The sequence below is a fragment of the Phasianus colchicus genome, chromosome 12 (genome assembly GCF_987193195.1).
Source record: "Phasianus colchicus chromosome 12, bPhaCol1.hap1.1, whole genome shotgun sequence".
NCBI lineage: Eukaryota > Metazoa > Chordata > Aves > Galliformes > Phasianidae > Phasianus > Phasianus colchicus.
This window is the reverse complement of record NC_143447.1, coordinates 10,969,713-10,989,356: the sequence shown is the minus strand read 5'-3', so window position 1 is coordinate 10,989,356 and position 19,644 is coordinate 10,969,713. Positions and strand designations below refer to the sequence as shown.

Here is a 19,644-nt window from a genome sequence, read left to right as displayed (position 1 = left end):
TTTCTTTCTTCTGCAAAACTTGTGCAGAACATAGATATCTCTTGAAAACCACTAAACTGAACTTCTTGGTTAAACTCTATCAAACCTGTATTTTTATGTAAGGTTTTTGTCAAACCTTGCCTAATTTTAATCTGAAATTAGAGTGGTCTGATACTCAGAAGCTAATGTTCTAACAAAACAGCAATGGGGACGTGTAAAGAACTGAGCTGAATCAAACCATTAATTTGCTTTCATGAATCTGAACAATTCAAACCAAGATCTCATATTGCTTTATAGAATATCTGCTCAACACAGTGTCTCAGCACTTACTGCAGTTTGCAGAGCTGCTGTTTGTTCTGCCTTCATTCTCACACTAGAAGTGAAAGCTAAGCTGTTGATAAGAGAGAGCACTATTCTAATACCTATATTCTCATGCTGCTACTGCTTGAAATAGTCTGTAAGTACTTGAAATAGTACTATAAGTACTCACATCAGCCTTCACTCTGTCCCTGCTTCAATTTGATTATGAATCTATCTCATTTCCATGTTTCTTTTGTGCTGTGTATGTGCAGGCTTAGATATCCCAAAGAACTGTGAGCTAATATAGATTTAGACTTCCCTGCCATTTTACACTTTTTCCTATTTTACTATCACAGTGTTATCACCCTTGTTTCCAATGAGGATTCAGTTTCCAGTGTTTCTCTTGAGACCTTCAGCCTCGCACTCTACACTGAGAGAGTTGCATGCTGTGTGAAGACTGTGGTAGGGAGCAGATAAGGTTAGTACCTTATGTTTTAAGTTTTTAATGTTAGATGAAGAAAAATGGATTTAAGTATAGATAAAGAAATATCTTCCACACCATTAAAATTTGGTTCAGTAGATTTGTACCTTCACTGGTATCTGTGTAAGGCCTACAGTAGGAAACATTTCCTGCTTACATATCTCCAAAGGCAAATTAAGTTCATGGCAAAGATTTTGTGGCGTTTGCCTTTGAAGGACGTTGAACCTCATGACTTAAGATGTGCCTTGGAGATGCATCTTCCTACCTTACTAAAAGCAGCTGTTGCTGTTTTGTTTTGCTTTCAGAAGGAGATGAAGTTGCATCAGTTCTTATGTATTCAGCTACAGTGAAATTAAGGGGGAAAAAATTGCAAGCCGTGATAATGTCAGCAGTCAATATTGTTACTTTTTACAGAACCATAAACAAAATCATGAATGCAATCTCCAAAAGGTCTTGATGACAACTCTAGTAAATTTAATCAATCTGGTTACAGGGATGAATAGTATTTTCCTGTTATGCATTCTATCTTTTGTCTGTGAAGCGATTCAAATCTAATTAACCTAGTGTCAAGCTCTCTGATTTCCATCCAGTGCTTCTAACACAGGGCTCTAAACAATGCTGATTTTTTTATATAAACTTATCTTGAAATATTTGTTTTTAACATTTTTCTTTGAACCAAAATCAGTTATTATTTCAGAACTGTATGTCTGCAACTATTAAACAAATGGTACCCACAGAAGAAAAATATTTTTTTACTAATACAGAAATACACGTTGATTCAGGGCAAGACATGATGAATAACTAATTTTCACTGATCTCTTGTTTTCCTCTGGGCAAAAGTTCATTTCAGTGAAGCCAGTACAAATTTTGCCATTAACTTAAATGGGGATGAATTATCACTTTGTACTTGTTTATTTTGTATGGTTTTGTAGGAATTCACAGAATGACTGCTTATCTTGCCCTGCAGACCTGACTGTGGCCAACTTCTCTGCCATCTGTATCTGGACAATCAAATGTTGCACTGAGTGCACTTAGCTATAATAGTCAGTTCAATTACGTGAATTTGATTTTATATCTGTTACTCTTTGGTTTAAGAGTTTTACTTCATTCTTGATCTTAGTTTTATTTTAAATTTTGAAGGGAGGAGGAACTAAACTAAAGGAGGTGAGATTTAGATTAGATGTCAGGGGGAAGTTCTTCACAGTGAGAGAGCTGAGGTGCTGGCACAGGCTGCCCAGAGAGGTTGTGGATGCTCCATTCCTGGAGGTGTTAAAGGCTGGGTTGGATGGGATCCCAGGCAATCTAATCTAATACTTGATCTAGCAGTTGACAACCCTGTCTTTGACAGTGGGGGTTGGAACTTGATGATCCTTAAGGTCCCTTCCAATCAAAGCCATTCTATGAAACAACAGCCCTCAACTCGCCCTTCAAAATACTAAGTATTTGCAGCACTGTGAAGTAGTCAGGAATTCTTTCCTTAATTCGCCAGTAAGTCAAACAATCAAACAAAAAGTCAAGACAAGTATTAGATGTTGTTGCTGTATTAGTTTTTTTCTATATGATCTTTATTCCAGTATGGTCCATATAGTGACTGAAAATAAAGATGAGAAAAAAATTTAATGAATATTTTCTGAGCTACCTCCTGTTCTTTGAACAAAAGCCAATAAACTGAAAAGATTTTTCAGCAATAGCTTATTGGGAAGAATAAGTTACAGGAGAGTGCTTAAGATGCATATATCTATGGATGGAACTTACACATTTCAAACATTTGCTTCCTTTTGGAGGTAATTGAAAGGTTTACCCTTTTTCCTAGTTCATGTAAAGTTCATATAATCATCAACTGGTTACTTTAACAATGGAATCTATTCTGTGAATTCCTGGAATAGCTGGGAGCAGCTCTGTGCAATGTCTGCATTCTGTGAAGTGGGATGACAGTCAAGTATAGGCATATCAGCTGTTCTGCAGAATAAAAAATAATTGAGATATTGCAGATTCAGGTAGTACTTTACCTGTGCTGTGTCCCAACACCTTTGATATGTGTTCTTTTCCCAGCACTTGTTCTTCATCAAGCATTAAATTTCCAAACTACTGGTATAAATTGGAATGGTGCTTCAATGTATTGTTTCAAGACTTATTGCTTTAATCTGTCCTTTATAGTTACTGTTTGAGAGGCTTCTATTAATTATCTAATTAACTTGGTTTCTGCATTTACCTCAAGAGGTTTTGACTCTGCTTCTGTAATTTATGTACTGACATCTGAGCTCTAGAGTTTGTAACGTTTTGTGTGCACAGTTTTGATGCAGGTATTTGAGTGTTCTCTCTTTTAAGAACATAACTACTTACTATCTCTTGTTTTTAGGTTATAGATAGAAATCGGTTGTATGGTCTGCTGACCATTTTGGCTGCTATTTTACTGGTCAGATAATGCTGTCAGGACAAGTTCTGCTTGTGAAGGTATAGTTGTTACAGATGTTTACACAGTAGATTTTTGTGCTGGAAAACATGTATGAAGAATCTTCAAGCAATATATATATAATTTTAATTCTGAGGCTGAACTCTGCATTCTGATATCTATTTCAGTGCACCTGTCAGAATTTATATCTGAGAAGAGCTATATTAAAGGAGAACCACTATGTAGCTGATCAAATCAGGATTAGCATTTATTGTTATTGAAGTTTCAGAGTTGAAGTCTATATGCTGTGGAATGGGAAAGTGGGCCCTAGTGATGTTTTATTTAACTATATTTTTATTTAAATATGGCACATTGTATGGATGACCACCTACTCTTACTGCCTAAAATCAGCTGTTTAACTATGTTGCACTGTTGAGAAAAGATTTTTTTTTTTTTTTTTTTTTGCTTCCCTGAAGGTTGTAGCTGCTTATACTCTAAGGTGCTTTTGAAGATAAAGCATATTGCAAACAGAGCATATGATGGAATAAGCATACATAGAATGCACTTTACTATCTGTTTGATCTCTCTAGATGCTGATAATTGCTGGTGACATTACTGAGGTGGCTGCAGCAGGAGCTACAAAGTGAGGGGTGTTAGAGAGGATTCACTAGAGGATAAAGTAAGAAAACAGCTTAGAATCTAGAATACTGCTTAACACTATAAAATATTACAGTCAAATGTATGCAGTTATTTGTACTGAATGATGTCCTTTGAAAATAATTTGTCAGGTACACGTGTGTGTTACATACAAAAGTCTTGACTTCAAGAATTTTATCACGATTTAATGTACTGCTAATTAACATAAACTTCTGATTGCTTATTTGGGTATTTGGGAAAAAGGAAGAAATTATTTAAACACTTGAATGCATTTATTTTCCAGTCCTCGGGCTCAACTTTAGCCAAAGAAACCTCCCTCCTCCCATTCCTCTCCTAGTCTCAACTTCCCTTGTTTTCCCCACGTCACCTTTGATCCTCCTCAGTTCCTCTGAGGATGAGGTTACCTGCAACCAGTTTGGTCTACCAGGGTTGCCCAAAGGCTGCAGCCCCATGTGGCTGACCCCAGAGCAGCTCATCCCTCAGGGCTGCACTCTGGTGTGCAATGCTTCTTCCGAGAGCATCTGTGTCCCCAGCTGCCTGTCTCCTCAGTGCTCCTCATGCCTCTTTATAGATCTCAGGTCTTCTGTCTTGAGTAGCATTTCAACTTGAAACATAGAATTATTACAGACTGACTACCACAGTATCTGTAGCAGAAAACTGAAGCAGTGTAAAAACACTTGAGTAATTCATAATGGATTATAATGTACTTTAATCTCCAACGAGAAAATGTGCCATTTAGTTGCTGCAGAATTTAATTAATTTATCTAAGAGAACAGTAACTGTGATTACTTCAGAAGGTAGGTAGGTTTTCCAATGGAGAATTTATGATGAAATAGTGCTTAAGGAGTCTGTCCTTAAAATGACTTCTTAACAAAAACAGCCTTTTTCTAGTTTGGACTAATTAACTTCAGCTTTTCTTTAGTAAAATAAACACCCAGATAATTATTTTGGAATTTAAGAAATTAACTGTATTTTGTTTTTGAAATTCTTCTTTCAAATAGAAATTTTAAAGCTGCTTAGGTAAAGCTGGTGAGTGTGCGCAGCCTGATTTCCTATTTCTTATGCAGAATTGATGGGTTTGTCACTTTTTCTTTAACAGATCGGTTATGATGAGAGAATCTGTTAACCATCATTGCCTTGCCTCTGTTAATACTTCAACGACTGTCTTTAGAAAAACAGAATGTAATCCCATGATTGTAATCTCCACTCTTTCTGCACAAGCCTCCAGCACTGGAGCAGTTCAAACTCCTTTGAGAAGAACCTTAAAAGGAATTACTGCTGAAACAGAAAAGAGTATTAGAAGTTATTCAAAAGAAATGTCCCAAGAATGTTTTGAAGCAGGACTGGTTTTATGTTTGCCAAACAACCTAAAGAGGTGGATATTATACCATTATACCAAGTTATATATTACTTATAACTATTGCAGAGCATAAACATATGTCCATACTAACATAATATGCATACCAAATTAAGCATGTATCTAGATATTCAGACACAATGTGATTATTATCTTGTTTTCTTTTGGAGGAAGTCACATGTACTATATATCTACCCAATTACTCCTTTTTTTTTCTAATTAGAATTATTGATCTTGTTTCATTTAATTTTGTAAATGTGCAGTTGGAAAATAGTGCTAAGATTCTAATTACTAACAGCATGATGGAATCGTTGAAAGAATGACAAGTAATTAGGGAGCTACGATGAAGGTAAACCAAAAAAATGACTTATCCTGGAGAGTTTCACATTTGTTAGGTGTGTAGATTAAAAATCAGCAAATTGAGGTGCAGGGGAAATATAAACAATACCAACGTTACTGTAAAAAAGGAAAAGTAACCTGTGTTATAATAATGAAGACAGTCTTTTCCTTGAAGACACTGTATGTCTGTCATGGCATTCTTACCAACGTGTTGTGGAGTTCTAAAGCAGAGTCTTTCCTTTCTTAACTAATGAAACCACAAATTAGAATGTTATCCAGACACCATTCCATCCTTGAATATTTCATGTGTTATGACTTTTACAAGCATGGTAACATCATTTTTTAACAATAATACCAAACATACCCTTGAAATCATCCTTAGAGCTTTATTAGCGAGACTTTTGAGCATTCCAACTACAGAAGAGGGAATTCAATTTAGACATTTGTTTTCAATATTTTTAAAAGATCTCATCCTGTGTCACTATTTTACAATAGGCATGGTAGAATTAAACTCAAGGTTATCATTTTTAGATGAAGATTAAGTTTGGATGTGATCTGATAAAGTCATGCAGTGTATAACGGTATTACAAAGCTCCAATTTTTTTTGCTACTGCCAGAATATTATATTGAATCAATGTATATTGAAATGCCATCTAAGCAATTCAAGTAATACAATTTTTCTTTTCTTCAAAACAGTGCAGTCCTAAGTGTGAGACTCTTTTAAAAATATATGCAGGTGTAATCAGCTTACTCTTTCATGATGTCCTTCAGGTGTTACATTTCCAACTTAGTTACAGGGACAACTTTCTTATTTAAATGGAAGGTTATTTTTCTGTAATGATCTAATTCTAGAAGGCAAAACATGCTGGCAGGTTTGAGAAACATAATAAAAGTGCTGAAATCAAGACTGTTCATAAACTTGCAAGTTTAAAGTGATGCTCTGTTTGATGAACCTTGATTTTTGTCCCTTGATTTTGCGTCTCTAGAGATTTTTGCTAAATTAATTGCCAAATTTTTTTTAAATCGGGATTTTTGGGTCTTGATTAAAAATAGCAAAGTTTGCATAATTTCCAACTCTACACTTTGCAGAAGTAATAAGAACTTTGCAATTATTATTTTAATTTAATGAAAAAAAAAAAACATTTTTGTCTTTTTCCAAGGGAAAGAAATCTTTATTATTTTTCTGTTGAAATTTTGAAATACTTAATTTTCATGCATCTGTTTCCAAACTTAAATATTCCTTTTACTTTTTGTTCTCATTCAGGCTGTATCTGCCAAAGCTTATCTAGTATTGTGTATAATCAATAGCTTGGATATTGCTTACATCTCTTCCCTATGTGCCCTGCCTAGATTTTCTTTCTATACTTCATGCTCCACATTGCTCTGCTTTGGTGTTGCAAAAGGTTTTTTAGGCATGCAGAAGACCTGTGTGGGGCTCAAAGATTTGTTCTACCTATTCATTTAAATAGCTTACAGAGTGGCAAAACTTACCAAAGTTGTGAGATTCCTGCAGCATAAAATTCAAATTCTGTTATACGCAATAAGAAAAACCTTCTAGGCACCTGTAGTTTTCTGCCTTACCCTCATTAGTAATAAGTGTAATGCTGCAACCTTTCTCTCTTGCAGTACTGTCATTTGTGTTCCTTTGTAAAGAGCCATTATTTGAAGCAATAAAAATGGCAGTAATTCAGTAAGTATGCAAGAATTTTTCTGAGGCAAGGTATCTCATTAGAAACCAACTTGTGAATATGGGCATAAAGTAATAACAGAATACTCGCAGCTTTCATTTTGTATTTTCCTCATGACAGTAAATAAATACTCTGTCCTGTTCTGGAAAGCTAGATGAAAAGAACCTTCCAACTAAAAGCGCTTCAATTTTACCTTGTAAATTGGGATGAACTGGCAACTGCCGCATCAATATAGCCATTTTGGAATGATGCAGTGAAAAGAAATGATCATTTAGGGCACAGTATTCAAGATCAGAATTCAATATGATTTGTTTTCATACCTTGGCATTAGAATTCTTTTGGTTTTTTTTGATGGTTTGCATTTGTAATAATATGAAAGGATGTAAAAGAAACTTGATCTTTCTCTAGATGTACTTGCAAAGAATTTAAGTCTAAAGGTATCTATATCTCCTTGTTTGGGATTGAGCAGAGTACAGTTAAACTGTGAAACACACGGTACAATGTGACTCTTATCAGACAGTCATGAGGTGTTTTCAAATTTGAAGTAGTAGTTGATTTCTTATTCTCAAAAATAAGCACCATATGGTTTTGTAACTAGTTCCCTGACTGGCCTCTCTGCTCATTTAGTCTCTGGCTTCCTGACAAAACTGTTGACTTTCTTTGGCCATGCATTGGAGTAAGCTATTAGTTTTAAACAGAACCCTTAACTTGTGAAACAAAGCTTTACTAACTCATGTCTACAGTAATATGCAAATTTGATTTACTAGCATGTATAAAACAGGCATTGAATCTGCGGAGAACATGTGAAATGTTTCCAAGATAATACATGAAAGCTTTGACAACTACTTATTTTTCTTTCTCATCAGGGTGTGGTGAACACTGGTTACACAAACTTGCCAAGTAGAATGGCTATTCAAGCCAGTAGCATTTATTCCAATAACATCTTGAAATTATTAAAGTTGTTTCTCCTGACAGAATATTTTCACTTTGAACAAAAGGATGATTTAGATTATGGAACTATTGATCTTGTCACTAGACAAATTTTGGTGGTGAAGGTGAGTTTCAACACCAGTTAAACATTTTTTTCCAAATAAAATATTATGTGAAAGCAGAGGTTTTTTTAGTGAGTTTCAATATTCGATGAAAGCCTGTCTTTCAATATCTACATTGGTAATGTGAACAGAGGTTCTCGTGTGTTTCAAGCACTGACAAGGCATTGATAAGACTAACATAAGTTTATAAAAATACTGGTAGTGTAAAATCAATGTTGCACACTTACCTCCTGTTTTTTAAAGAATGCATTAGTGAGAATCAGCCCATTTGCTGAGCTACTGAACTGTGCCATAAGAACTGGCCAGCTTGCTTATGGATTCATCAGAATGCGCTGAACAAAGGTGCAGTGGAATAGCTGAGCTGCATGTGAGACTCAAAAAGATTTTGAATAATTTAAGTACTAGATACAGTACTTAATAGTTTGGTACTACTTTGTCTTTCAGCCAACGATGGGAGAGGTACAGCATTGTTGCTTATAAGGACACAGGCTTTCTATTGAAGCAAGCATTTTTTTAGCCTCGAAATATGAAATGGATTTCAAGCCTGATATGACAACATTAGACTACATTCTGCATAGTCTCTGTAGTAGCAGTAACCATCTACCCTTTGGCCACTTATTCTGGGGGAGAGAGCTAGATAGGCAGTGAAACTGCGAGGTGGCCTTGAAATATATGAAAACTGAGATACGTGATTGTGACTTTCTGTATGCAGATATTTCTTAACAGTGTCTTGATGAGTTATGTTTATTTTGGATATAGTAGAGAGCAAGGATTAATTTCTGTTGTCACGGTGAGTTAAGATTGAGTCCATATCTACCCACAGGTAGTATTAAACCCAAGTACGTTCCTGCTAAACAAACATTAGCAGACTGTCTTGGTCAAACAGTAATTCCAGTGTTTGTAAGGAGAAGCTTACGAGATCAGCTTTTAAAGAATCCTTACACTGTTAAAGGACTTGGGTTTTTTATTTTAGCCTTGAGGGGTGGGAGTAGAGGTTGTTGGTAGGAATTTGGTATGGTAGGAACACCAAGATACTTTTTACAACTGACAGTACTATTTTATAGACAAGGGGCTATAATCATCATTATCAAGTAAGGCTCAAATACCATTGCATTTACTTGATTTATATCCCACTAATTTCAGAAGAACAGATGATAATCATGACTACCTTATCTGAAGGATCAGTCTGTCATAACATAAGGAAACGCAACATACTGTAGAAATCCATCTTAACAGATGTAACAGAAAGGTAGAGAATGATTTCCAGAGTCGTCTTTTCAAACAACATCACCTTCTATTCCCATTAGGGGGGTGAAAAAAGAATTATAAAAACCACTTTCTTATGAACTAGGAAGATATTTTCTCTAGTGACCAGGAATAAGATCCAAGGGAATGACGTGGAGATATGTTAGGCTGGGTCTTAGGAAAAGGTTCTTGACTGAGAAGGGTGAACGGGCACCAGAACATGCTCTCTGGGGCATTAGTCACAGCACCAAGACTGCTGGATTTCAAGAAACATTTTAATAATTCTCAGAAATATGGTTAGAATTCTGGGTAGTCCTTTGTGGAGCCAGGAATTGGACTCAGCTCTCCCTGCGCATTCTTCCAACTCAGGATGTTCTAAGGTTCTGTGACCATTTCTGTATCTTTTTATAGAAGGTGCAAGGAAATTCATTTATCCTTTATGTGTTGTAGTCCATGTGGCATTTAGATGATGCTAAGAATATTAAAAAAATATTAAATTAATATTAAAAAAAAAAAGAGCTCCTGAAAGCTCCTGAAAGGTAGTATGGCTTTACATTGAAAAGTAGCAGGCAGTGGTAAGCCATGATTACTAATATATCATGTTGCTTACCAATTGAATGAAAGGCTTAAAATTCAACTTTTTAAGATCCTTGGTGAATCGCTGTATACCTTATGTTAAAAAGAAACTTCTGATGTTAATTATACATGCAATAAAGAGCCAATATGATATAGATTAGGGACCCAATCCGGGGCCAATTGAAATTAACATAGTCTGTTCTCAAAAGCTTTTGGATCAGGGCCTGTGCGTACTGTATAACTCCAGATGTCACTGTCTGTGTTGAAATATATGTCTGAAATGGAAAATGAATCATATAGCAAGGTTTTGATTATGTTGGATAACATTTTCCTCACAAACAAGATTATGCTTTTCACATTTAACTATCTTTAAAAACAATGATAGAATGGAAAAAAGAGCAATGCAAATGTAAACAGGGAAGGATACAGATAGCTCACCTTTTCAAGTGTTTATGACCTTGGAAACTTTTTTACAAAGTAAGTAACAGTAAAAATATCTATTAGTTCAAGAAAAACATTTTTTTTCCTTTAATACAAGAGGTTGTTCTTAAAGGAATAAAGAAGAGAAAGAAGACTGCTTCAGTTAGGGAACAATCCATATCTAAATTATGTGTAGCATCCAAAGGACCTTCTGTACTGCCTCCACCTGCAGTCACTGACTTGGAATGTTTCAAAGTATTCTTTTAATACCTTAGTGCTAAGACCTATTTTCTTTAATTATTGTTAGGCAATTTGTGGACAAGTTTTAAAGTTTTTATAACAGCTTCCCAAAACGATAATCAAACTGAAAATTTATCTCCTGTGAGCTCTAGGAGCCTGGCTGATATTCTTTCTGCCTTAGATTTTCTCTTGATTAGAGAAATTCATACTGCTACACTGATTTTGCTCAGTGCTTACTTGGGTACCTTTTAACAAAACACTGTGCAAGTGATGACAAAATGTGTCTCCAAGCAAAATTTATTTATTTATTTTTGGCTTAATGAAATGATCTAGTCTTTTCCTAAAGTGGGAAAAACATTTCCTTAAACCCCCCAGCACATATGGTCAGAAAGACTAGTACTGGGAGCAATAATATTTTATCCCAAGGAAGCATTGTTGAACTGTTTGTGTGGTCTGCATCCTTTAATAGTGTTCAGATGCTACGCTGTGGTCTGTATTCCTACTAATGCAGTAAAGGTTGTGAGAAGTCACTAGGGAATTTGACATATTTTATTTTGTTTCTTTTTTAATTAACTGTTTTTCCATATTTGCTCGAGTGGATTTATTTCTTTATTTATTTTTAAGAAACATTATTTTGTAGTCCCAAATGCACTTGCTGGACTCTGGTGTCCCCACTTCATCCCCAGGTTGACAATGATTTTGTTATTCCAAACTTAGTTTTCTGGCAACAACGAGGTATACAAATTCTGCATGTAGAAACATGGGCAGGAAATGCCTTCTGCTGCCATGAGTGTCAGTAACACAGCTTCAATCAGAGGAAAGCTTGGATTCTGTGCCTGGTTTTCTTTTATTGTTAATGAAGAAAAGTATTTATTCTCAATGTCTCGTTTTTTAATAGGCTTGGCAGGTATTTTAGGATTGACTTATTGCTTCTCCTAATCCTGCTTTTACTGAAACGATGACCATATTTGTTCTTGCTTGAAACAGTGCTTATCACATTACCCAAGGAGTCCCATCTGCCCTTTGTTTGCCTTTCATATCAGTTAAAAATGTAACTTCTATTAAATGTGCTGTTTCTTTCTTCTCTTTTGTGCTTCCTTCTGTCAGATTTTAGTTGAATTTCATTAGGAGAAACATATGGGAACAGAAAGAGATTAATGGCTTACCCAAAATGAATTACAAATAAGATAAGGGGTTGTGTCCCAGAACTTTTGCTCCAGGTACAAAGTAGTGCTGTTTTCATCTTTACTTAGATGTGTGCTCATATAGAGGAATTTTACTGCCAACCAAAGGGTTGTGTAATGATCACTGCTTTTAAATATAGGGAAGCTGACATAAACATTAGTTTCTTGTTTATACCCACAGCAGCTATATTAAATATATGTATTTCTGGGAGCAATAGGATGACCAGATATTATGTATAACAAAATTAATGACGACAAATCCCACTTTGTTTTAATTTGATCATATCTGCACTGAGATTACCCCTCCACGGATGGGGTTCCAGCTGGAAGCCTCTCTAGTTCTAGATAATTTGTTTACCTGTTTATCTGTTATTTTCTTTCAATCACTATATTTGTCACACTGGCTAAGGAACTCATAGCATCTTGTTTGCAAGTGTAAATGTAACAGACCTTATAAACTAACTAGACAGATTCAGTGAGTTTTGAGTAGCCAACTGTGTTCAGCCAATGACAGGATAAAGAAAAGAGATGCTGGATCCACAGCTTTTTTTGTCTTTTTTCAGTGATTAAAGACAATCTTTGTATTCCAGAATACTTTCACAAACCATGTGTAGGGATAAAATCTGCGTGGGTAGGAGTTAAAAAGTGTTTAGTTTTATTAGGAAATGGGAGTCTTATGGAATAAATGCAGCTTACAACAGAAGGGGTGGGTTCTGTATAATGGGAGATGAAAGACTGTTGGTACTTATTGCAAAGTTTAATAGGGGAGCTTCTAAAACTAAAGACAACAGAAAACAGATCACATAATCTAAAATGAAGTTCTGTAGCTCTGAAGAAAGATGAGGCAAACTTCATAAACAATGTAAAATAATAAAACATTTACAGTCAACTCAAAGACTTCTAAGTAGAACATGGAAAAAAAATGAATATATCATACACAACATCATGCTACAAAATCAGGAAATGCAATCAATCAGGAAGGCCTGACTTTGAAAGAGAATAAGAAAGCCATCTACAGAAGGACAAGTCATTACTGAAATAGAATGTTTCTACTGAAAGAAAAATGTCTGACACAGCATTAGAACTGCATTTGCAACTGAAATAAGATGCAGAATACAAAATGAGACAGTCACACCAGTTTTAACACAAAGGGATATGCAGAGTAAGAAAATGCCCTCACAGAGTTTACTTGCTCATTCTGACGTGTAAAATCTATTTCCAAACAGGTAGTTTCCTAATTACACAGCGAATGTTGCACATGTTCAAACCACCTGCATTTTTCCTATCTCTGCCTTCTCCTTGAAGCAGTGTTTAGAAGAGGATATCACACCTAATCCATTGGATGTAATGCTGAACAGGTTAGTCAATATTTTCTTTTTTTTAATAGATAAGTAATCCAAAACTAGCAGGGTGGTCTTGGATAATAAAGATCATCACACCAGCAAGTAAAGGGCCTGATTCAGGTTGAGACATTAATGCTCTAAGCAGTGAGGAACAAGGGACATGTGCAGAATCAGACCAACTAGGAAAATTATTCACTTATATGGGCAAATACTTGTCATCCCTTTTAGGGTCATGAAATATCTTATCCCTAGGGCCAGGGAGACAATATTACAGACTTTTTGTCTTTTACTGTCCTTATTAGAGCATATTCTTTTGTGACTTTGCTATGCTTAATTCAAGAGAAAACAGCTTTGCATTTCCAATTCCATGGTATTCAGTCAGTTAGAAAGTGATAACAAATTGCAGAAGTACCAATCTGTATCTAGCATAAAAACATCAGGAAAGTCACCCTGTTTACTTTTACTGGTTATTTTTAAATCTGCCTCTAGATACGTGCGTTGTTCAAAACTTACTAAAACTGAGCTATTTCTTATGAGAGGCAGAATTTCACTGGCAATTATCTTTAGTAAAGACAGAGAAAGGAAGTATTTGAGGAAGAAAACAATCTGATAATAATCAGACCTGAACTGGTTTTCTCACCTGCCCTTCAGGCTTCCGACATTCTGTCGAACCATTCAGTACCAACTCTGCAAGAAGTGAGCTGTCACATTTCTTTATTCTTCAAAGTTGGTTCCTGTTTATTTATTAATTAAAATACGAAATCATCTCTGAAGAAAAATCTAATGTATGTCCTGGAACTTGTAAGAAGGTTATGTGGCAGTTGATACTGGTAATAACAAAACTTATCTGCCAAACTGCTGTTTTACATTTTTGTATGGAATCTTCATTCTTTGTAATGGTATTATATTGACACAATAGAACAGTAATGTATATTTTAAAAAACCTAAGTAAAATATTTCCCTCTGAACTATAACACACTGAAGTAACTAATTCAATCTTATATGCAGTAAGTGCCTCAAAAAGTAAATACTGAAAACAGTAGCATATAGTTTCAATTTATGCGTTACACACAAATTATGGATTTACTAATTCCTAGACTTTTACCTGATTAATTGTGAGGCTTGGATTAACAATCAGATGAATACTAGTTCAAAACAGTATGCTGTGTTGCTCCCTTAAGATAAAGTGTGGGCTTGCTGAAGCTGATCTCTTTTCTCTTTTCTTGTAAAAACACATACTTGAGTACTTCGGAGGTGTGTTCTGGGAAGATTGTTGTTTCTTGTTTCCTTCTGTTGCTTCTCTCCCACAGGCAAGCCACAGCTATACAATCATTCAGCTATTCTGTTTAATACCAAATCTTCTCAGGATGCAGTATCTACCAATTTGGTTCAACTCGAGTGTTGTTAGTATCTTTAGGTGACATTTTGCCTTTTGTCACACTTCAGTCTTTGGAATTAGACATCTGAAAAGCCTGTAAGTATTTCTTGAAGATATCAGCCAGTGCATGATCTTTGGCCTTTGTGAATGTTTGAAGGGTATTGTTGAATGGCTAAACCTATCAGTTGTATGCTTTCATATAAACGTATATATTTCAAAATAGTATAGTAAATATACTTTCAACTCATTCAGCAATGCAGCTTAATAGTCAATATATTATTTGAAATAAAGTCATCTCATACCTTTTAACTAGCAGAAAAAAGGCTGACTTCACTAAATGTGGTCATAGAGGAATTTCAAGATGTTTTTGTAACAAAATATTATAAAATTCAAAATACAAAATGGAAGTTTGTATTTAGCTTGACTTAAATAAGCCTCTTTCTACTTATAAAGGATCTTAATAAAATAGTTTTACATTTGTCCAGACCAGCACAAATCTGCCAAAGGTAAGATATCTTTCAGCTTGAAGTAATATGATAAGTATTTTTCTCTTAAGACAGGATATGAGGAACTAAGCATGAGAACAAAAAGAAAAAGGCAGTAATTGAGGCATTGTAGACTAATATTAGAAAACAATACATCAATGTTTGTGATAATTAAAAACATACTCAAATGTGTTTCAATGGATCCTGGAACTGAGTTGCTGGGATGCTAATTAGTTCCATGGTTTCTGTTGGTGTCATAAAGAAATATAGAAACCAGAAAATATTGAAAGAAGCACTGTGCAGAATTTGTATAATCAGAGAAGAATATTCACTTGCATTAACAAGCAAGAAATTTCTTATCCTTAAATGTAAAATATTAACTATTATTTCTTAGTCTTTCAGAGTCCTTATATTCCTTTTCAAAGAATAAAGCTTGAAGCATATCTATGCTATCTGTACACCTGTTTACAGTTGTTGTTGGGTTGGTTTTTTTTTTTTTTGGATGATGTATTTCAGCTGAGATGTGTGTTGCACAAGTGTGCTGCCAGGGTCATCCAGCCACAGAGCTTCTGCTCTGGACTTGGGAATTGCCTTTGGAGTTTCTGGTATTGCTGGAGGGTCAGGTGCAAGCAACAGCAGGAGCACTGAAACCCTCACCAGAAGTGCTTGCACAAGTATCTATAGCAGTAAACTGCTTCAGTTGATGTGAACTTGAATTTAAAGGAAAATAAATATTTGAAAAGCTCAGCTTTAATGCTGATTCTCTGAGGAGGATATTCTATCTGATGCTGTGGGAGGCCCATAGAAATTCTCAAAAATTGAGGTTGAAATCTGGTAAGAGAGAAGAGGGAAAGGCACTACTTTTTTAGCCACTTTGTCTATTAGAATTGTGCTACTTCTCTGATGCTTCTAGAGGCATTTTGCATGCTTGATTCCCTGTAGGGAACATGTGTTTGGAAACTCAGATGGATGCATCCACAAAACTCTGCCCTACATAAAAAGCTGTTGCTTCAAAAGCACAGTTCTGGCTTACTTTCTTACAAACTGTCATCCTAAAATGTTCTAGCAATGCATTTTTGGAAAATACTTAATTAGGTTAAATTTTCCTATAACTATTATATTTCTATTTCATTGTAGGGAAGGAAAACAACATTAGGAAGTAAACAGTCCTTTCTTGCTCAACAGTCTGTTTATACTTTGAGTATGAAACACGATGTGATGCTTGCTTTATCTTGGATCTAAATCATTTCATTTTGCAGGTCTTATCATTGCGAAACAAATTTAAATGTCTGATCTTCCTCAGACTGTAGCTACGTTTCAGCCTGCTTTGTCTGTCAGTGGGTTTTTCATGTACTGTTGAGTACGTGATTGCATATCCAAGCCTTGATGTTCACCTTTCAGCCAGTGTTCTCAAAATCTGGGCACTATGCTGGCGTGTTTGTTTCAGTGCTTGTGTAGTGACTGATGGAAACTGTTAGGTAATCACTCTGTTGTATGAAACTGTGGATGAAATTCCTTAGATCACTCCCCTAGAAAACAAAGAAGAGAACAATAGTGATTTTGACTTTAGCACTGATTGGGAAATAGATTGATATTGGTCTTAAGGATCTTTATTGCTGGATTTGTGAGAGAATTTGAGACTCAATTAAATTCCATAGAGAGGTTGTGGAGTCTCCCTTCTTGGATATCTTCAAAAACTGCCTGAACGTGGTCCTGGGCAGCCTGCTCCAGGTGCCCTGTGTGAGCAGATGGGTTGGACCGTATAACTTCCAGATGTTCTATTCAAACTTAACCGTTCTGTGATTCTGTGAACTGTGGAGTATGGCAGGAACTGAAGCACTTTCATTTCTGAGAACTTCTTAAAAAAGAAAAAATCCTACATTTGTCTTTCATCTGCAGTATATGTTTTTCTTCCAGCTAAACTGGAAGACCAGTTTTTCCCTGGAGACCAGTATCTTCAGTATTTTTATTCTGTATCTACAGCTTGTGTTATTTTCCAGTGCATTGACATCAAAATATTTTAGTGCTAAACTCAATACAGCAGCCAAACTTGCTTCCAGGTTTGCTGAACTTGACAATGCTTCTAGATGGGCACCATAAGTTTAAGATGCTGACTTCCTGACAGCATCAGTGGCTGGTATGGTAATTTATTTGTTTGATCTGAGCTATACTGCTGGATTACTGTGCAGATTTGGTGATAAAACATTATATTCAATTACGATAATAGGAACAAGAGAGCAATTCTTGAACCTCTTTACTTGCAAATAAAAGTAATGTAAGATTTTTTTGCATTCATATCCAGCACTTGCTGAATGCTAGCCATAATGTAATCTTGCACGTTAACTGAAAAAATTGGCATAAATTATGAGGAATCAACAAAGCGCTCTGCAGAATGTTTATCTAGCCCTATAGAAATTCTCTAACAAGTCTGCAAGGCCTTGCAGGATCCCACAAACCACACTTCAGAGATCCAAAACTTTTTAGCCAGCAGTACTGCTGTAAAATAAGCTGTGGATGTTTAACTAGTCAGATGTATATGCATTCCTAGCCACTGCTGTAACTATGGGCCAGTTTAGGAAAGAAATAAGTTTTATCCTGCAAAGTAACAAATGATTTCAGCTTCCATAATGTCTGCATAACCTTTCAGCAAAAATTCTATAGGATTTTAGACCAAGCTCAAAATGTGAATAGTGAAAATGGTTAACCAATTTCTGCTAACTGGGTGTATGAATCAACTTGTCTTTGTTCCACTTAAAAAAAATATTTTAAGAATTGTATACAAATTTCATTTTTCTTCCCTTTAGTTTTTACTAAATTGCAGGGAGCGTTGCTGACTGTAACTTAGGTGGGACAGGTATGCCTGTAGATATTAAGTGAAACAACAAGAAAATACTGGCTGAACTGTGTGTGCAGAATTTCTTCCTGACAGCTCTTCACAGTTAAAAGCACCTTGATTGGTTCCTCTGGAGGGAGCTCCTGTCACACGACGTGTGGGAAAGGAAGGAAGTACTATGAATTTGGACCCTTATTTTGTAAGAGTCTAGAGCACAGACTTTGAAAACTTGAAAATAAGATGCTTCCAGAGACTGGATGGCTGGTGTGCAGGGCTTGGAGCTGTGCAGAGCTGTCTAGCTAACATAAGGATTGCAAGCAGTACAAGTGTACTAGAGCAGCACTTGAACATTTTTATCCTGCTTTTTAGTAATTTTACTAATAGCTCAGGCACTTGCACATGGCTCTTCACTATACTGTGTAAACTTGCAGACATTTCCTGCTGGTTTTAGGCACGGTGGAATGGGCATGGACTGATACTCATACTCACACATGGGCATTGAGATTCAACTACTGCCTATGAGAGCTGATGCTGTCAGATCATAGTGGAGGTCTCGTATCAAAGAGCTTGTGTGGTTTTGCAGGAGTTGTAGCCATTCTGTATGCAAACTGTTCCTAGTGCACTTGAACTTTAAAAGCAATTAGAAGAAATAATAGCTATATGATTTACTGGTAAAACCAACATTATACTTTAATATTTATTAAATAATAATAAAAAACCGGATGGTCTTTACTTAAGATCTCACCCAGCAACCACCTTTGGGGAAACGAGAAATGCGCTGTTTCATAACAAGCGAGAAGGGAGATGTTATTTAAACAAAGAACATCTTTGTTTTGCTAAGGAAAAGTATTAAGGTAGTTTGGGTAGGAAGATTTTTTTGTAATGGAAGAAAAACAAGATTTTTCTCAAAAGCTTCAAAATGTGATTTTTATGCCAAGTGACGTGCTCAAGCTTTGCAAAAAAAAAAAAAAAAAAAGCAATACTGAACTGTTGAACCATCACTGTATTGGCTTCACAGCTTGTTAAAGTAAAGTTTAATGAGCTGAAGAATAATACAGTCTGCCTTCCTAAACAAACTACATGAAAACTATTTATTTTGGTTTTCTTTTAATGCAATCAAAACTATTGTTTTTGACCCATACGCTCATTTGATACATTCACGTTTAGGGCATGTCTCTGCCAAATGTCACTGGGGGAAGGGATATGGCCCAGCACCTGCTGCAGGAAGTAAACCTATGCAAATTGTTGGAACTTACACAAGCTCTGTCTTTGCACATCTCATATCTATAGGATAGCATAGGTGGTGAGTTAACATGTCAGTTAATCATTCTTCCTTCACTGTAATAAACTGCGAAGCGTTATAGCACTTCATGGACTTCAGTGAACAAAAGTCTGTGGTTCCATATATGTAGGAGAAAATCCTTTAATAAAACAGTTTTTATGCTTTGGATTTTCTGAAACTGCTGAGCATTTGCAATGTAGCCAGTGGATCTGCTTTGTGCCTCAGCTGGAACCTGAGTTGAGGCCTTGGCCTTTTCTCCCTGAAGTTACAGCAGGTAAAAGCTTGGTATGTACCTACATTTGTAACTGAGCAAATTTCCCCAGCTGACCCAAGAATACAGTTGGCTTCTTTCATATGCAGCTGCATGCAGCCCTTAGCCAAATGGATGGGTCATCATGACAAGGGGCCTCTGA

General features: G+C 35.8%; 1 protein-coding gene across 1 annotated transcript in view; it reads left to right on the top strand.

Moving 5' to 3' along the window:
- The window catches only part of LOC116225321 (protein FAM227B), an 85,416-nt gene that overhangs the window by 46,648 nt on the left and 19,124 nt on the right, over window positions 1-19,644 (top strand). Inside the window, exons 3-7 of the mRNA XM_090148927.1 lie at window positions 636-757; window positions 3,120-3,214; window positions 3,743-3,831; window positions 13,137-13,268; window positions 14,564-14,727. The gene's annotated coding sequence lies outside the window, so the exon portion shown is untranslated. The remainder of the gene's footprint in view (window positions 1-635; window positions 758-3,119; window positions 3,215-3,742; window positions 3,832-13,136; window positions 13,269-14,563; window positions 14,728-19,644) is intronic.